The 18,846-nt window shown below is 46.1% G+C and overlaps 1 long non-coding RNA gene across 1 annotated transcript; it reads right to left on the bottom strand.

The window, feature by feature from the left end:
• Nucleotides 1–2,960: 2,960 nt before the first annotated feature.
• On the bottom strand, nucleotides 2,961–9,006 carry LOC143270736 (uncharacterized). The gene is made up of 2 exons (XR_013047973.1): nucleotides 8,910–9,006; nucleotides 2,961–3,754 (listed from the first exon to the last, which is right to left on the bottom strand). It is a non-coding gene; the product is annotated as an uncharacterized LOC143270736 (long non-coding RNA).
• Between the last annotated feature and the right edge of the window lie 9,840 nt (nucleotides 9,007–18,846).

The raw sequence follows: 18,846 nt of genomic DNA, 5'->3' as shown, positions 1-18,846 counted from the left end.
AGGGGGCTCATCTCCAAGGAATATATCTACAGCACAACCCCAATACCAAGCGCTTAGGGAATATTTTGAAAGATGGGGCAGAAAGATTGTAAGAGCCAGAGGACCAGGACATCTGAGATGAAAAGGTGTCTTCTATATTGATGGGGAAGCTATGGTCACCTAAACAAGGCCTACACAGTGACATTATCAGTTTGCATAACAACGTGGATGGTAAAAATCTCACTAGGCCTACACCTAAAAAAAAGAAATCACATGCACACATACACATGCCAACACATGCATGTGTGTGTACCACAAACAAAAACAAATACAACGAGATAGTGCATCAGTCAATAATGTCTCTTCCTTGTTAGGATGCATTTTAAATTGTCTCCCTTGTATTAGGGTCCTTGCTGTTGTTCTCTTTCGGGGCAGGGGCCAAGCATGCACAGAGTCAAACCACACAGACTCAGGGAGAAAGTACAAACAACAAGCTCAGTTTATTCAGGAAGAGGCAAGCCTTATATACCATCCACCCCACCCTTGGGGAGGTCTGATGAATATGCATCAGCTGGTGTGACATGGCTGTCTCTCATTGGTCCATGTCATCTCCAGATCATGTTTAGCTGCTGTTGCTAAGACCCTTAGGCAGACCCAGGCTGGCTCTCAGAAACAATGTTTTTTACTTGTTTGGACTGTCTGGCCCTCAAGCCCTTCACACTCCCTCTCTGTGATTTTCCCTCAGCAGAGACCACTAAAAGGGGAGGTGCAATTTGCAATAGCAGTGTAAGTGTGTGCAACCAGATTAGGGGTGTGCATTACCCCAGTGAAATGTGTGTTTTCTAATGTATTCAATACATATATAATTTCTAATCGTTTTACTTTTGATTGTATATTACTTCATGAAGATTTAGGATTGCTTCATTTGTTTCTTTGTCTTGATAGAGACTGCATGCCAGGTAAATTCTCCAAAATTGATCTATATCTCTAGCTAGAACATTTTTTTTTTTGCACTCCTAATCTTCTGACTAAAATTCTAGTATACACCATATACTGCCCTTGTTTATCCTCCAACAGTTATTGAAGGGAAAGGGCCAGTGTTTTTAACTGGCCAGTAAAATATTTGCATATTGGATATATGTAGCAGGTGTTGTTGTTTCCACAGTCCATGTCCTATGTCCCAGAGTTAATATAGAAGCCAGGCCCCCGAATGTTTTTCTTCCCTGTGTTTCTCTTTTCTTTCTTTCCTTCTTTCTTTCTTTTCTTTCTCTCTCTCTCTCTCTCTCTCTCTCTCTCTCTCTCTCTCTCTCTCTCTCTCCCTCCCTCTCTCCCTCCCTCCCTCCCTCCCTCCCTTCTTTCCTTTCTTTCTTTCCTTCTTTCTTTTTCTTTTTCTGGAGAGAGGGTATCTCTTTTTAATAGCCCTAACTCTCTTGGAACTCACTCTGTAGACCAGGCTGGCCTCACACTCAGAGATCTAATGCGATAAATCCACGGGATTCTGGTTAAGGAGTGTGCAGTAATTTTATTGGGGTAAACTGAGGAAATACACTCATGAATAGAGATCAGAGTAGACAGCTGAAGTTGTCCTCTGGTCTGACCAGGAGCGAATCCACCTGGCAGTTCGATCAGACCAGGCAGCAGGCAACAGGGACAAGGGGCTTGTGACCCTTCTCCCTTTCCTGTTAAAAGGTTACCTACAACAAGAAGCACCACCTCCTTTGGGCCCTATGGCCCAAGGTCATGGGCAGAGCAAATACCAACACAGAGATCCACCTGTCTCTGCCTCCCAAGTGGTAGGGTTAAAGGCATGTGCCACTACTGCCCGACGCAGGCCCCCTGAGGGTATTTTTTTAATTGAATTAATTTTTTAATTCATTTTACATACCAAAGAACCCCCTCTTCCCTCCTCCCACCCTCCCAGCCTCCCCGTCCCAACCCATCCCTCATTCCCTCCAAGAAAGTAAGGCCTACCACTGTGAAGTACAGTTAGTAGAGGCAGGCCAAGCCCCTCCCCCAGCCCCAAGGCTGTGTGAAGTGTCCCATTATAGAAGTGGCCCCCTGAGTTATTTTACAAGTGGTTTTGATGGTAGTTTAAATCAAACAAAAGAAAATCTTGCCATGTCACCCAGAGATTGTTCTTTTGGGTCTTCGTCCTATTGAAAACTTCTGTACACACACAACTTTTCATTGCATTGTTTATGGCAGCTTCCTTTGTAGCAGCTAGCCAAAATCTGGAAACCAAAGTGCCCAACAGATGCGTGAAAACAAGAACTGACAGCACACCCAGACCATGGTATGGCACACAGCAATGAAAAGGAGTAGCAGGAGAGAGTCCATCTTTGTTTTTTCTTGTTGTTGTTGTTGTGTGGAGCTGGGGATTCAAAGCTAGAGCCCCACACATGCTGGCCAAGCAGTTTGCCCAAAGCTACATTCCCAAAGAACAGAGTTTTGGTATAAGCAATCAAGTGTGTAGAATGAAGGGCATGGCGGTGAGTGGAAAAGGCCAGCCCCAACATTTTTATATGATGTTCTTGAAATGATTGTGGAAATAGTGAGCAATGCAGTGTCTGTCCCAGTTGAACCATGCTGCTGGACATCAGCATAAGAACTAGCATGAGTAAGATGTTTCTGAAGGAGCAGAGAAGAAACTGGATTGCAGTGGTAATTGCATGAATTTTCACATAGCGGTACAGTGACAGAGAGGTCTGTATACCCAGTGCACCAGTGTGAGTGACCTGCTTTGATATGTTATAGTAGTGTCATATATTAGGGGGGCCAATTAGATGAAGAATGCTCTATATGTTCTGATTCTTCTCTATCTATAATGGTTTTGAAACACAAATTTCACATAAACACACACACACACACACACACACACACACACACACACACACACACACCACACCTAGTGCTCCTTCTTTGCTCCAGTCAATAAAATGGAATGGAAGCAGTTTTGAAAAGAGCAAGCCAGAAACTCTACATTGATGTTTTAACTTTATTGGCAACAAAGTAAAGGAGGAGAAGCCGAGACCCGAGGAGGGGAAAATGGTAGATCGCCCCCATGGGAACAACAGCATGGGGAGTACAGAACCATCGCTATCTGGTTACCCTAGCCAAGTAGCATCTGTTCCCAGAATGCCCCAGAGGGGATGCCAAAACCACTAAGAAAACGACTGTTACATTTCTGGAAGAGGTTTGAAACTCACCATCTGAAGGTATTATTGTCATCAGGCTGGACATTTTTACTCCTTTTGACTATGCTCCCAAAATGATTTCACCCCAGGGTTTGGTAATGTTAACATTCATGATCCCGTGGGTTCTGATCTTCTTCACATGAGGATAACAATGCCAGAGTTATTCTGTCCATTCGTGGAGAAGCATTTGAAACATCTTTTTGCTTTTCTGCTGCCAATGCGTTTTGTTCTTTTCTCTCATTTGTATTTCTTGTGCAAGAGGGGGCTGGGTGGCATCAGGGTTGAGTGACAAGTTGCTGAGGTCTAGTATCAGGTTTTCACAGGAGGGTGAATGAGAGGCTGCTTCTGTCGTGGTCCCCATTCCCATGGAGACCCCAGATATATTCCCCACATCCTTCTGACAATAGCAGCATTCACATGTGAACATCTCCTCATCTGCATCGTGAGGGGAGGAGGGTCTTCTTTTTCTCTCAGTTTGGTGAGGTAAGAGAAACCTAACACGTTTCTTTTTCTTGATTTCAGCTAGTTTTGTTTTCTTTTGGGGTGATTTTGAACTCTCCGAATGCTGATCTTCTTCCATCCTTTCCAAGAAAGAAAGCACATATTAGAAACACAAGGGTCTATAGAAAACAGCTCGTGCTGTCCACATGCCTGGAGCACCTACCAACATGCGCAGATACACACACATCTCAGGAGGAGACCCTGATGGTTTCAGCAAAGGAAATCTTAGCTTCTACCTGGTTTGTGCAGCCCTTTTCGGTTTGTTTTGTTTATGGGTACCCCCATGTCAATGAGCAAATGTTGTGTTCTTTGCATTTGAAATACTGGTTTAGCCCAGTTTTCTTTGTACTTGATTATGTGTGCCACCAGGAACCCCAGGACAGAATTCCTTCAAGGGGAGCCCACAGATCACTACTTCTTAGTGGAAGATGCTGATGTCTTTAGAAGCGATGCTTCACAAATAGCCTCTTCTTTAGCTTCTCCTTAAAGCTCTTATTCCCTCCACATAAATGTGATTTGAGGCAGTCCCCTCTCAGAGGACGTCTTTGTGGTTTGAGGCTCTACAAATACAGTAGGTCCTAACACTAGTACATAGGCCTTAAGAACAGTGATACAGTTGCAGTCCCATTTGCTTGGGCAGGAGAACAGGACCAATCAAAGAGACCTCCCCTAATCCAACTTCAAAGGACCCTTCTGTCCATCAGCCACAGCCACATTAACCAGAGAGGGATAAATGTGCGGTGGGACTCCTGGGCACAGTATGTGCTCTATGTAACCTGCAGCTCAGGCCATACTTGGTGAGACAAATATAATACCAGAGAATAGCAAAAGGAACCCAAGGAGAAAGCCACTTAATATATATTGAGGTTGGTCTGTGATGGGCCATGTCTTCCAATCTTTTAGTAGCACGGGTCAGATCCTGGAGAGCACAGAATGTCATGCTAACAGCAGCAACAAAGACACAGGCCACCTTTCACATGCCGCAACCCTGTCCTTGCAGCTAGTAGCTACAATGATTCTTGGGACAGAACCTGGGGCTGGAGGTCGGGTGTGGGGGTCTGATTGTGGGCAGAGTGGGGTGATTTCAATGCATAAGACTTTAGATAATTGTAATTACTAGCCATGGGTGCATTTGTGGGGGGCAGGTTTGGGATCCAGGCATGAAAGGGTTGATGCATGGGAGAAAAGCTGACTGTTTTAGCAGGGGAAAATTTGGTTCCTGGCAAGATCTTTACCTCTCTGAACTCCTTTGCCTCCCGCATTAAAGGGTACTACAACCTACCACTCCCGGGTATAGATCCTAAGAGTGATAGCACAGAGGTTATGCACTAAAGGAGTTTATTGGGAATGACAGCAGTTTCCCTTTGAAACCTAGGAAAAAACTGGACTAGCATATGAAGATTTGAGGTCAAACATGCTTATGCAACCTCCCCCCCCTGACACATATATGCATAGAGGGAAAAAATGAAAGCAAAGACCACATGCAGGACTTGGTTGAATGAGTTAGGAAGGCTTTGAACCAGGATATGTAAATCAGTCTGACCATTTTGAGATAGTTATGGAGGTGTCTCAAAACATTTCAAGTAGAACATCCACATAGTCTACCCATCTCGCTCATGGCTATAATGCAAAGGTATCAACAGTGCCTTAAGACAGTGATAGCTGAGTATCCATACTACTAACGGAAGACACATAATGGATTCAGCCTAGGTGCCAGTCAGTGGATGAATTGATACGGGAAATGTGGTACCCATACAATGGCAGTTTCACTTGGCTGCAAAAAGGACGGAAATACAGTGTTTGAGGAAAGACAATGGATCTTGTGTGAAATAAACCAGATTTGGAAAGACAAATATTACGTTTCCTCTCATGTGAAAGCCATAAAAATCAAAAGTAAGTTAAAAGCCAATAAAAAGGAACATAAAATTAAATGAAGGAACACTGGGGCAGTAGGAGGGGATTGGAGAAAGGGGAGGAGAAGGGATAACAGAGTAGTAACAGGGGTGAAGACAGCCAGATTCTACTACGGCGTATACAGAACTATCATAACTAAAGCCTCCCTTTGTATGGTTAATATACACTAATATAAACTGAAAAAGACAAAGCTGCTTTGGATGGGTGGCTGGGCACTGTGCCCTCCAAGTGTGCTTTCAAGTTACCAAATGTAGCAAGTGATGTTTGACTCCTGAATAAAACAGATCAGAACAACAAGCTTTATCTCCTTTGAGTCCCTGTACCTAGCACATGCTGTTGTGTGGGTCCTTGGGAGACTTTTCCCACACATCCGGTGCCCCTGCCCCCGTCCACCCAAGCATTAGGTGTCCACTCACAGAGTGACCAGCTTTCCAGATTCCACCCTAAGTCTTTCCCTACATCCAACAGTATTTACCATCTCCGCTTCTATAGGTAGCTGCCTTCCCACCAAGTTGATGTCTTCCCCTGCCTAGCACAGTGTTTGCGTGCCTTGCCACAGACTCTGAAACTCTCCTGGCTCTCCTATACTCATTCCTCCTGTTCTTACTATTCCTCCAGACACCTTTACACCCCGATCCTTCCCTGTCTTGATCTATCTGCTCAGGTAGGACCTTGTCGGTAAGGCTGGCCCTGAACACTTCATTTAAAAGTGCAAGCTGGGCCAGAGCTGGGCGTGGTGGTGCACAACTTAAATCTCAGCACTCTGGAGGCTGAGAACCAGGACAGTCAGGGCAATGTAGACAGCATACCCTATCTCAAAAACAAAAGAAAGCAAAACCACAGCTACAAAAGGATTTGCCCTGGCATGCTAACCCATAGGGGGTAATACTGACACACGTACCTTGTCTGTAAGCAACAGCTTTCAAATTAGACTTAGGACTCACTCAAAAAAGAGAAATCATGCCTGCTCCTGGAACGCCAGCCAAGTTTCCCCAGCCTGGTGCGGTCATGAATCTTGAAGGAGATTCCACAACCGCCATTTTACTAAAGGAGCATAAACCCCAAATACATTCCAAGTATTTTCCCTCATACCCACAGACAAGTGTGGTCCTCAGCCATCACTAAGGAAACCTCACTTTGGGAGAGACAGAGGCCAATACAGAAAACCACAACCAATCAAAATGCACAGTTGTGAAGCCAGGTCCAACAGGTTCATCTACAACGAAACTCCTGCAGTTACAGCTCAGGGATCATTGTGGAAGAGGGCCCAGAAAGATTGTAAGAGCCAGAAGACCAGGGAGATTGCTGTGAGACTAGGCTATGCTTCCTGGGAATGTCAGAAGCTACACACACACAAAAGTCCACCAGCATGACCACATAAACATGAGCTGAACACAGACAACCCCAAAAGACACGCTGACATGAACGGGGTCGGGGCTGGGGGCGGCAGGTGGGGATCCTGAAGTCTTAAAGAACTACAGGCAACTAAGGAATGCTGAGACCAGGGAGTCGTGGCCTTCCCAGAGAAGGTCCTCAAAAACGGGTTGTCTAATACCATATGCTCAGCCTTGAAAATATATACCTAAACATAACGTATTACAGACTGAGCAGGTGGTCTTTATGCATTTAGGAATATGTATACATATATGAATACAACAACGATTCAGGAAAAAGAGACAATGAATTTGAAAGAGAACAAAGGAGGAGTATATGAGAGGTTTAGAAGGGAAACAAGGAGACAGGAAATGATGCAATTTTAATCTAAAAATAAATATTTTTAAGTGCATGCCCAACAATCACCACTGGCAACACTCACCCCAACCACCCTCCCATCCCCCATTCCTGCTCTGCTTTTCTAACAGCAAAAGTCTGCTTCCTACTGCACTACACAGCATGGCATGTTGATTCAGTAAGTTCAATGTTGATTTCTGTAGACCACAGTACCACGTAAACTCCACAAGGGCTGACATTTTCAACAGTGCCCTGGATCATGTCCAGCTCCAAGGCCACTTCCTGCCACATGTCCAGCTCTTGGGCTACTTCCTGCCAAGTAGAAGGCCCTCAGTAAATGTACCTGGAGAAAGAGAAGTGCCTGGCATGGAGAAAGCCTCCGTAAATTACAGCCTTTGTTATTATTGCCCTCCTGCCCTGTTGGATGAAGCTAGAAAGCAAGCAGAGAATCAGGAAAGGAACAGTACAGTCTGATGGACCCCAGAGGGAGAGTGGGCATTAATGGGTCACCACAGGCCACACAGTTTGTGCATACGAGGGTCCTGGAAGTTATTCTCCATTGACCAAGCGTCTCTCATTCTCCAGAGAGGTACACTGTAAGTAGTCACCATCCATATCACACTCTTGGAAAGGACTTGGAGAGAAGCATTGCCATAGAAAGTGGGAGCTGAGTTCCCTTGTCTCTTCATCCAGAGCACCTGGACAAGACTCAGGCTCACCTTCTAGGTGCTTCAAATTCCCAGTTGCCCAGTGTTCAGTTGTACACATCAGCACCAGAGCCAATACCCGTGAAACTGCGTCTTTCCTGACTACTGAGAACAATGGAGAGCAATGACCAAGACTGCTATGTCCAGACACATATCCACACTACAATATTATAGCCTCTGCACATGAAGGAAATGATAGTTTAGCCGGAAACAGGCAAGCCTGAGGGAACAGAGCCAGTCACAAGGATGGCACTGACTGGAACCATGGTAGGACTGGCTCTGGAGCCCGTGAACTTACCATCCCACGTTTCAGATGGAAACATCTACATCCATGGGGGGAAATGTATGTGTCACAGTGAAGGATCAGAGGGGGAAAGTTAATAGACTTGAATAACTTGAAAAAGAACATCACAAATGGGGCTTAAGAGTAGAATGTGTTCCTGAGTGGGGAAGTGGTGGCACAGGCCTTTAATCTCAGCACTCGAGAGGCAGAGGCAGGCTGAACTCTGTGAGTTCAAGGCCAGCCTGTTCTACAGAGCAAGTTCCAGGACAGCCAAGGTACATAGAGAAACCCTGTCTCAAAAAAACAAAACAAAACAAAACAAAACAAAACAAAAAAAGGGTAGAATCTGTCCCTTTTTAAACTTTTTTCCTTTGTTTGAAAATAGATTGTTTTCTCCCAAAATCAATCCTGATTACGGCTTCTTCCCCTCACTCTACTCCTCCCAGTTCCTTCCAACCTCCCCTCTCCTTTTCTGTCTTTCATTAGAAAAGAACAGGCTGCAAATAGACAATATGGAAATATAACAAATTAAATACAACACGGTAAAACAAACACCATCACATCAATGAACAGCATCGAAAAAGGACTTGGAACACCTACCCGTATCCCACAAACAGTGGCTCCGGACAACTCAGTGTGTTCAGACGCCTGATGTAAAATGGAAACAAGCCGTTCCAGCTGAAGGCACAGAAAGAAGATGGAGCCACACCCAAAGTCTCTCGCTGGTACCCCAAGGCCAGCAGTGGGAGTGTGGGAAGGCATGCAGGGAGGAGAACTGGGGAAGATATCTGAGTTGTAAGCAGCTGGGGACCAACCGGGATCCACCATCCCTGCACCACCCACAGAGGGTATCAGCAGTACTCTTCCTTCTCGTTCTCACTGAAGCCACAGGCACTGGGCTTCGTTTGCTTGCTTTCTAGAGCAGGTGTCTCACTTCCACTGCTGGACTCGAGCTGACCACCTAGTGAAGGACTAATGTGGATGATCTTGACCTCCTCATCCTCAACCTCCAACTGCTCAATCCTGGGATTACAGGTGTGGGCCCCCAGGCAGGGCTTTATGCCATGCTTGTGTGCCCTGTGTGAGAGGCAAGCATACTAACCACAGAGCTACATCTACAGCACGCGATGGATATATTCTAGGGAAATTTGTCTCGTAGAATGAAGTATAAAGAGCACGCACGTCCAATGCACAAAACTATGGTCCATAAGAGGTTCCGAGAACGCTAGTACTGGAGACATGAGCTTAAAAAGGGCTTGTATTATTTATGAATGGAGGCAGTCATGAAGGCAGACGGTGTGGCAAATGATAGATAGCAAGGGCAATCCCCTCCAATGAGTGGCTCTCATAATGCACCTTTGTGTGAGGAAGAACACAGGTCAGGGTGGGAACTGTTCTGAGCCCTCCATATGCCTTCCCTTACTCAGGGCAGTGTGACCAGAGAAAGACTCACAAACGGTCTCTTAATTCTTTCCCGTGTGTTAGTTCTCTGCCTCTGTGATCAAGGCACACGCCCCAGGGACAGAGACAGAGCTGTCTCTGGTTCTGCCTTCATCCTGACAGATATTCTGGGAGAATGGGTTGATAAAGCATTTGAGTTCACAGATGAAAACCTTGACCTCATGACATGCGGGGCCTTCTGGAATGACTCAGGAGAACTGAGAAGGCTGCCTGGCAGCGGAGAAAACACTGAAGGAAAGAGGAGCCTCAGACTCATCTCCCCAAAACTCTATCCTGGGAGGACGCTGAGCCACCAGAGAAACGGCCCAGCCAACCGGACAGGTGGTGGAAAACGCAAGTGAAGGTGCTCACCAACATATCTCAAGTCATGGGCCTGAAGACCATTTCCTCCTGAGAGCTGCCAGCTCGGGATTCACATTGCTTGTGTCTGTGTCCCAGCTAGACCACCTTTGAGCTTGTGTCTGTGTCACACTCGAGCATTTGTGAGCTTGTGTCTGGGTCACACACCACCATTTGTGAGCTTCTGTCTGTGTCCCAGCTAGACCACCTGTGAGCTTGTGTCTGTGTCACACTCAAGCATTTGTGAGCTTGTGTCTGTGTCACACACCACCATTTGTGGGCTTGTGTCTGTGTCACATTCCGGCATCTGTGAGCTTTTCTCTGTGTCACACTCGAGCATTTTGAGCTTGTGTGTGTGACACACACCACCATTTGTGAGCTTCTGTCTGTGTCCCAGCTAGACCACCTGTGAACTTGTGTCTGTGTCCCAGGTAGACCACCTGTAAGCTTGTGTCAGTGTCACACATCATTATCTGTGACCTTTTGTCTGTGTCACACAACAAAATCTGTGAGATTGTGTCTGTGTCAAACTCCACCATATGTGTGGTTTTGTCTGTGTCCCACTGCAGTATTTCTGACCTTGTGTCTGTGTCACACTCCACTATATGTGATCTTGTGTCTATGTCACACTACACCATTTGTAATCTTGTGTCTGTGTCACACACCACCATCTGTGAGCTTGTGTCTGTGTCACACACCAGATTCAGTGAGCTTATGTCTGTGTCACATTCCAGCATCTGTGAGCATCTGTCTGTGTCACACACCACCATTTTTCAACTTGTATCTGTGTCACACTCCACCATTTGTGAGCTTGTGTTGTGTCACACTCAGGAAATGGTGAACTTGTGTCTGTGTCACACTCCAGCATCACTGAGCTTGTGTCTGTGTCCCACACCAACATCTGTGAGCTTGTGTTTGTGTTCCACTCCAGCATTTATGAGCTTGTGTCTGTGTCACACTCCACCATTTCTGAGCTTGTGTCTGTGTCACATACAACCATTGTCTGCTTATGTATGTGACACACTCCACCATTTGTGAGTTTATGTTGTGTCACACACAAGCATTGGTGAACTTTTGTCTGTGTCACACTGCACCATTTTTGAGCTTGTGTCTGTGTCACACTGTAGCATCTCTGAGCTTGTATCTGTATCACACTGCAGTATCTCTGAGCTTTTCTGTGTCACACTTCAGCATTTGTGAGCTTGTGTCTATGTCCCAAACCATTTGTGAGCTTGTGTCTGTGTCACACACCAGCAGCTGTGACCTTGTGTCTGTGTCCCACACCACCATTTGTGAGCTTGTGTCTGTTTCTCACTCAAGGATCTGTGAGCTTGTGTCTGTGTCACATAACACCATTAGTGAGCTTGTGTCTGTGTCACACAACATCATTTGTGAACTTTTGTCTGTGTCCCACTCCAGCATTTGTGAGCTAGTGCCTGTGACCCATTCCACCATTTTGAACTTGTATCTGTGTCACAATCCAGAATCTGTGAGCTTGTGTCTGTGTCCCACCCCACCATTTGTTAGCTTGTGTCTCTTTCCCACTCCAGCATTTGTGAACTTTTGTCTGTTTCCCAAATCATTTGTGAGCTTATTTCTGTGTCACATTCCACCATCTGTGAGCTGTTGGAGACCGACTCTGGACAGCTGTGTCTTGAACCTTGTGTTACCTGCCACGATTTATCAAGCCTCGTGTAAATAAGAGGCTTTTAGTCTAACCTAGGAATGTAGGATTAAATAAACCTCTTTAAATCAGCTAGCTGCAGGGGCCTGGGACCAAAGCGACCTCCTGCTGACCCTCCTTAGGAATTTTCTTTGTCCTCTCCTCACTCCTGCTCCCCCTCCCTACCTGAAGCCCTGTTTATAAGCTCTAACACCAGTCAATAAACTGAGGCCTTGACGCAACTCAGACTGCTTTGTCTTTCTTCATGCGCTTGGTCTCCTTTCTCTCTCGCCCCCCATTGATTCACAGGTGGTCCCTCCTCGAGACCCTCGAATAACCTGGCCTGCTGGACGGGTCAGTGAGCTTGTGTCTGTGTCACACTCCACCATTTGTGAGCTTGTGTCTGTGTCACAACCACCATTTGTGCCCTAGTGTCTGTGTCACCTACTAACATTTGTGAGCTTGTGTCTGTGTCACCTACTACCATTTGTGAGCTTGTGTCTGTGTCCAAATCCAACATTACTGAGCTTGTGTCTGTGTCCCTCACCACTATTTGTGAGCTTGTGTCTGTGTCACATACCACCATTTCTGAGGTTGTGTCTGTGTCCGACTCCAGCCTTTGTGAGCTTGTGTCTGTGTAACACACCATTTGTGAGTTTGCGTTTGTGTCCCACAACACCATTTGTGAGGTTGTGTCTGTGTCTCACTCCAGCATTTGTGATCTTGTTTCTGTGTCACACTCCAGATTCTGTGAGCTTGTGTCTGTGTCACACACCACCATTTGTGAGCTTGTGTCTGTGTCTCATACCTGCATTTGTGAGCTTGTGATTGTGTCACACACCACCATTCGTGAGCTTGTGTCTGTGTCACCTACTACCATTTGTGAGCTTGTGTCTGTGTCCCAATCCAGCATTAGTGAGCTTATGTCTGTGTCACACACCAACATTTGTGAGGTTGTGTCTGTGACCCACAGCAGTATCTGTGAGCTTGTCTCTGTGTCCCACACCATCATTTGTGATCTTGTGTCTGTGTCACACACCAGCAGATGTGACCTTGTGTCTGTGTCCCACACCATTTCTGAGCCTGTGTCTGTTTTGCACTCCAGCATTTGTGAGCTTGTATATTTGTCACACTACTCCATCTGTGAGCTTGTGTCTGTTTCACACTCCACCATTTGTGAGCTTGTGTCTGTTTCACATTCAAGGATCTGTGAGCTTGTGTCTGTGTCACACACCTGCATCTGTGAGCTTGTATCTGTTTCACACTCCAACATTTGTGGGCTTGTGTCTGTGTCACACACAACCATTTGTGAGTGTCTGTCTGTGTCACACTCCAGCATTTGTGAGCTTGTGTCTGTATCACACTAAAGCATCTGTGAACTTGTGTCTGTGACCCACACCAACTTTTGTGAGCTTCTGTCTGTATCAAACACCACCATTTGTGAGCTTGTGTCCCTGTCCCATGCCACCATTTGTGAGCTTGTGTGTGTGTCACACAGAGCATCTCTGATATTGTGGCTCTGTCTCATACCACCATTTGTGAGCTTGTGTCTGTGTCACACACCACCGTTTGTGAGCTTGTGTCTATTTTACACTCCAGCATATTTCAGCTTGTGTCTGTGTCACACACCATCATTTGTAAGCTTGTGTCTGTGTTACACTCCACCATCTGTGAGTTTGTGTCTGTGTCACACACCACCATTTGTGTGCTTGTGTCTGTGTCCCACACCACCATTTGTGAGCTTGTGTCTGTTTTATACTCCAGCATTTTTCAGCTTGTGTCTGTGTCACACTCCATCATTTGTAAGCTTGTGTCTGTGTTACACTCCATCACATGTGAGGTTGTGTCTGTGTCACACACCACCATTTGTGTGCTTGTGTCTGTGTTACACACCAACATTTGTGAGCTTGTATCTGTGCCCACTACAGAATGTGAGATTGTGTCTGTATCTCACTCCACCATTTGTGTTCTTGTGTCTGTGTCACACACTAGCAGCTGTGAGCTTGTGTCTGTGTACAACACGACCATTTCTGAGCTAGTGTCTGTTTCACACTCCAGCATTTGTGAGCATGTGTCTGTGTCCCACACCACCATATGTGAACTTGTGTCTGTGACACACTACAACATTTGTGAGCTTGTGTGTTTCCCACTCAAGGATCTATGAGCTTGTGTCTGTGTCACACAGCTGCATCTGTGAATTTGTGTCTGTGTCCCACTCAACCATTTGTGAGCTTGTGTCTGTGTCACACTCCAACAATTGTGAGCTTGTGTCTGTGTCACACTCCAGCATTTCTGAGCTTGTGTCTGTGTCATACTAAAGCATCTGTGAGCTTGTATCTGTGAGACACACCATCATTTGTGAACTTTTGTCTGTGTCCCACTCAAGCATTTGTGAGCTAGTGTCTGTGACCCATTGCACCATTTTTGAACTTGTATCTGTGTCACAACCCAGAGTCTGTGAGCCTGTGTCTGTGTCACACCCCACCTTTTGTTAGCTTGTGTCTCTTTCCCACTCCAGCATTTCTGAGCTTGTGTCTGTGACCCACACCACCATTTGTGACCTTTTGTCTACTTCCCAAATCATTTGTGAGCTTGTTTCTGTGTCACACACCAGCATCTCTGAACTTGTGTCTGTGTCATACACCACCATTTGTAAGCTTGTGTGTGTGTCCAACTCCAGCATTAGTGAGCTTGTGTCTGTGTGACACACCACCATTTGTGAGGTTGTATCTGTGTCTCACTCCAGCATTTGTGAGCTTGTGTCTCTGTAACACACCATTTGTGAGTTTGTGTCTGTGTCCACACCACCATTTGTAAGGTTGTATCTGTGTCTCACTGCACCATTTGTGAGTTTGAGTCTCTGTCCAACACCACAATCTGTGAGCATGTGTCTGTGTCTCACACCTCCATTTGTGAGCTTGGGTCTGTGTCACACTCCAGGATCTGTGAGCTTGTGTCTGTGTCACAAACCAGCATCAGTGACCTTGTGTCTGTGTCCCACAACACCATTTGTGAGATTGTGTCTGTGTCACACACTACCAATTGTGAGCTTGTATCTGTGTCACACACCAACTTTTGGGATCTTGTGGCTGTGTCACACACCACAAGTTGTTAGCTTGTTTCTGTGTGCCACTCCAGCATTGGTGAGCTTGTGTCTGTGTCACACTCCAGCATTGGTGAGCTTGTGTCTGTGTCACACTAAAGCATCTGTGAGCTTGTGTCTGTGTCACACACCAGCATTTTTGAGCTTGTTTCTGTGTCCAACAACACCATATGTGATCATATGTCTGTGTCCAACTCTAGAATTTGTGAGCTTTTGTCTGTGTGACACACCGCCATTTGTGAGGTTGTGTCTGTGTCCCACGCTAGCATTTGTGAGCTTGTGTCTGTGGCACATACCAGCATCTGTGTGCTTGTGTCTGTGTCCCACTCCAACATTTCTGAGTTTGTCTGTGACCCACAGCATCTATGAGCTTTTGTCTGTGTCCCATTCCAGCATTTGTGAGCTTTTGTCTGTGTCACACACCATTTGTGCGTTCGTGTCTGTGTTACACACCACGATCTGTGAGCTTGTATCTGTGTCACACTCGACTATTTCTGAGCTTGGGACTGTGTCACACCCCACCATTTGTGAGCTTGTGTCTGTGTCACACACGATCAACTGTGACCTTTTATCTGTGTCACACAACAATATCTGTGAGCTTGTGTATGTGTCAGACTCCAGCATTTGTGAGCTTTTGTTGTGTAACACTCCACCATTTGTGATCTTGTGTCTGTGTCACACACCATTTGTGAGTTTGTGCTTGTGTCACCCATCAACATCTCTGAGCTTTGTCTGTGTCACACACCAGCATCAGTGAGCTTGTTTCTGTGTCACACTCCAGCATCATGGAGCTTGTGTCTGTGTCACACTCCAGCATCTATGAGCTTGTGTCCTTGTCAAAATCCACCATTTGTGAGCTTGTGTCTGTGTCCCACACCACCATCTGTGAGCTTGTGTCTGTGTCACACACCATTTGTGAGTTTGCGTCTGTGTTACACACCACGATCTATGACCTTGTGTCTGTGTCACACTCCACCTTTTGAGAGCTTGTGTCTGTGTCACATTGCACCATTTGTTAGCTTGTGTCTGTGTCCCACACCACCATCTGTGAGCTTGTTTCTGTGTCTCACACCACCATTTGTGAGCTTGTGTCTGTGTCACACTGCAGCATCTATGAGTTTCAGTCTGTGTCCCACTACAGCATGTAACTTTTGTCTGTGTCCCACTCCAGCATCTGTGAGCTTCTGTCTGTGTCACACACCACCATTTGTTAGGTTGTGTCTGTGTCCCACTATAGCATTTGTGAGCTTGTGTCAATGTCACATACCAGCATCTGTGCGCTTGTGTCTGTGTCCCACATCACCATTTGTGAGCTTGTTTCTGTATCCCACTTAAGTATTTGTGAGCTTGTGTCTGTGTCACACTCCACCATTTGTGAGCTTGTGTCTGTGTCACACACCAAGTTTTGTGAGCTTGTGTCTGTGTAACACAACACCATTTGTGACCTTGTGTTGTGTCCCACTCTATCATTTGTGACCTTGTGTCTGTGTCCAACACAGCATCTTTGTCCTTGTGTCGGTGTCACACACCAACATTTCTGAACATGTTTCTGTGTCACAAACCACAATTTGTGAGCTTGTGTCTGTATCCCACTCAAGCATTTGTGAGCATGTATCTGTGTCACACTCCATCATTTGTGAGCTTGTGTCTTTAAAACACTCCACTATCTGTGAGCTTGTGTCTGTGTCACAATCCAGCATTTGTGAGCTTGTGTCTGTGTCCCACTCCAGCATATCTCAGCTTGTGTCTGTGTCACACTCCACTATTTGTGGGCTAGTGTCTCGTTCACACTCCATCATTTGTGAGCTTGTGTCTCTGTCATGCTACACTATCTGTGAGCTTGTGTCTGTGTCCCATTGCAGCATGTGAGCTAGTGTCTGTGTCACACTCTACCATGTATGAGCTTGTGTCTGTGTCAAACTCCACCATTTGTGAGCTTGTGTCTCTGTCATGTTCCACTATCTGTGAGCTTGTGTGTGTGTTCCACACCACCATCTGTGAACATGTGTCTGTGTCCCGGACCACAATTTGTGAGCTGGTGTCTGTGTTACACACCATCATATGTGAGCTTATGTCAGTCACACTCCACCATTTGTGGGCTTGTGTCTGTGTCACACTCCACCATTTGTGTGCTTGTGTCTTTCTCACATTCCAGCATCTTGGAGCATGAGTCTCTGTCACACACCAACATTTGTGAGCTTGTGTCTGTGTCACAATCCACCATCCGTGAGCTTGTGTCTGTGTCACACACCAGCATCTGTGAGCTTGTGTCTGTGTCCCACTACAGCATATGAGCTAGGGTCTGTGTCTCACTCCATCATTTGTAAGCTTGTGTCTGTGTCACACTCCACCATTTGTGAGCTTGTGTATGTGTCCCACTCCAGCAAATTAGAGCTTGTGTCTGTGTCATACACTAACATTTAAGCTTGGTTTTGTGTCCCACACCACCATTTGTGAGCTTGTGTCTGTGTCCCACTCCAGCATTTCTAAGCTTGTGTGTGTGTCATACAGCAGCATTTGTGAGCATTTGTCGTGTCCCACACCACCATCTGTGAGGATTTGTCGGTGTCCCACTCTAGCATTGTGAGCTTTTGTCTGTGTCACCCACCACCATTTGTGAGGTTGTGTGTGTGTCCCACTCCTGCATTAGTGAGCTTCTCTGTGTGTCGCACAGCAGCATCTGTGAGCTTGTGTCTATGTCACATACCATTTGTGAGCTTGTGTCTGTGTCACATTCCAGCATCTGTGAGCTTGTGTCTGTGTTCCACTCCAGCATTTGTGAGCTTGTGTCTGTGTCACACACGAGCATCTGTGTGTTTGTGTCTGTGTCACTCCACAATTTGTGAGCTTCTGTCTGTGTCACACTCCACCATTTGTGATCTTGTGTCTGTGTCCAACTTCAGTATTTGTGATCTTTTGTCTGTATCCCACACCACAATCTGTGAGCTTGTGTCTGTTTCACACTCCAGCATTTTTGAGCTTGTGTCTGTGTCACACAACATCTGTGAGCTTGAGTCTGTGTCACAAACCACCATTTGTGAGCTTCAGTCTGTGTCACCCACTACCATTTGAGAGCTTGTGTCTGTGTCCCACTCCAGCATTTGTGAGCTTGTGTCTGTGTCACACTACAGCATCTGTGAGCTTGTGTCTATGTCCCACTCCAGCATTTGTGAGCTTGTGTGTGTGTCACACAGCATCACTGAGATTGTGTCTGTATCCCACACCACCATTTGTAAGCTTGTGTCTGTTTCACTCTCCAGCATTTGTGAGCTTGTGTCTGTGTCACACACCATCATTTCTAAGCTTGTGTCTGTGTTACACTCCACCATCTGTGAGGTGTGTCTGTGTCCCACACCACCATTTGTGAGCCTGTGTCTGTGTCACACACCAAAATTTGTGAGCTTGTGTCTGTGTCCCACTACAGAATGTGAGATGGTGTCTGTGTCTGACTCCACCATTTGTGTTCTTGTGTCTGTGTCTCACTCCACCATTTGTGAGCTTGTGTCTCTGTCACACACCAGCAACTGTGAGCTTGTGTCTTTGTCCCACTCAAGGATCTGTGAGCTTGTGTCTGTGTCACACACCTGCATCTGTGACTTGTGTCTGTGTCACACTCCATCATTTGTAAGCTTGTGTCTGTGTCACACTCCACCATTTGTGAGCTTGTGTATGTGTCCCACTCCAGCAAATTAGAGCTTGTGTCTGTGTCACACACTAACATTTAAGCTTGGATTTGTGTCCCACACCACCATTTGTGAGCTTGTGTCTGTGTCCCACTCCAGCATTTCTAAGCTTGTGTGTGTGTCATACAGCAGCATTTGTGAGCATTAGTCGGTGTCCCACACCACCATCTGTGAGGATTTGTCGGTGTCCCACTCTAGCATTTGTGAGCTTTTTTCTGTGTCACCTACCACTATTTGTGAGGTTGTGTGTGTGTCCCACTCCGGCATTAGTGAGCTTCTCTGTGTGTC

Source organism: Peromyscus maniculatus, chromosome X (genome assembly GCF_049852395.1).
Source record: "Peromyscus maniculatus bairdii isolate BWxNUB_F1_BW_parent chromosome X, HU_Pman_BW_mat_3.1, whole genome shotgun sequence".
Taxonomy (NCBI): domain Eukaryota; kingdom Metazoa; phylum Chordata; class Mammalia; order Rodentia; family Cricetidae; genus Peromyscus; species Peromyscus maniculatus.
Note: the sequence above shows the minus strand (reverse complement) of the source record. Positions and strands in the feature narration are given on the sequence as shown.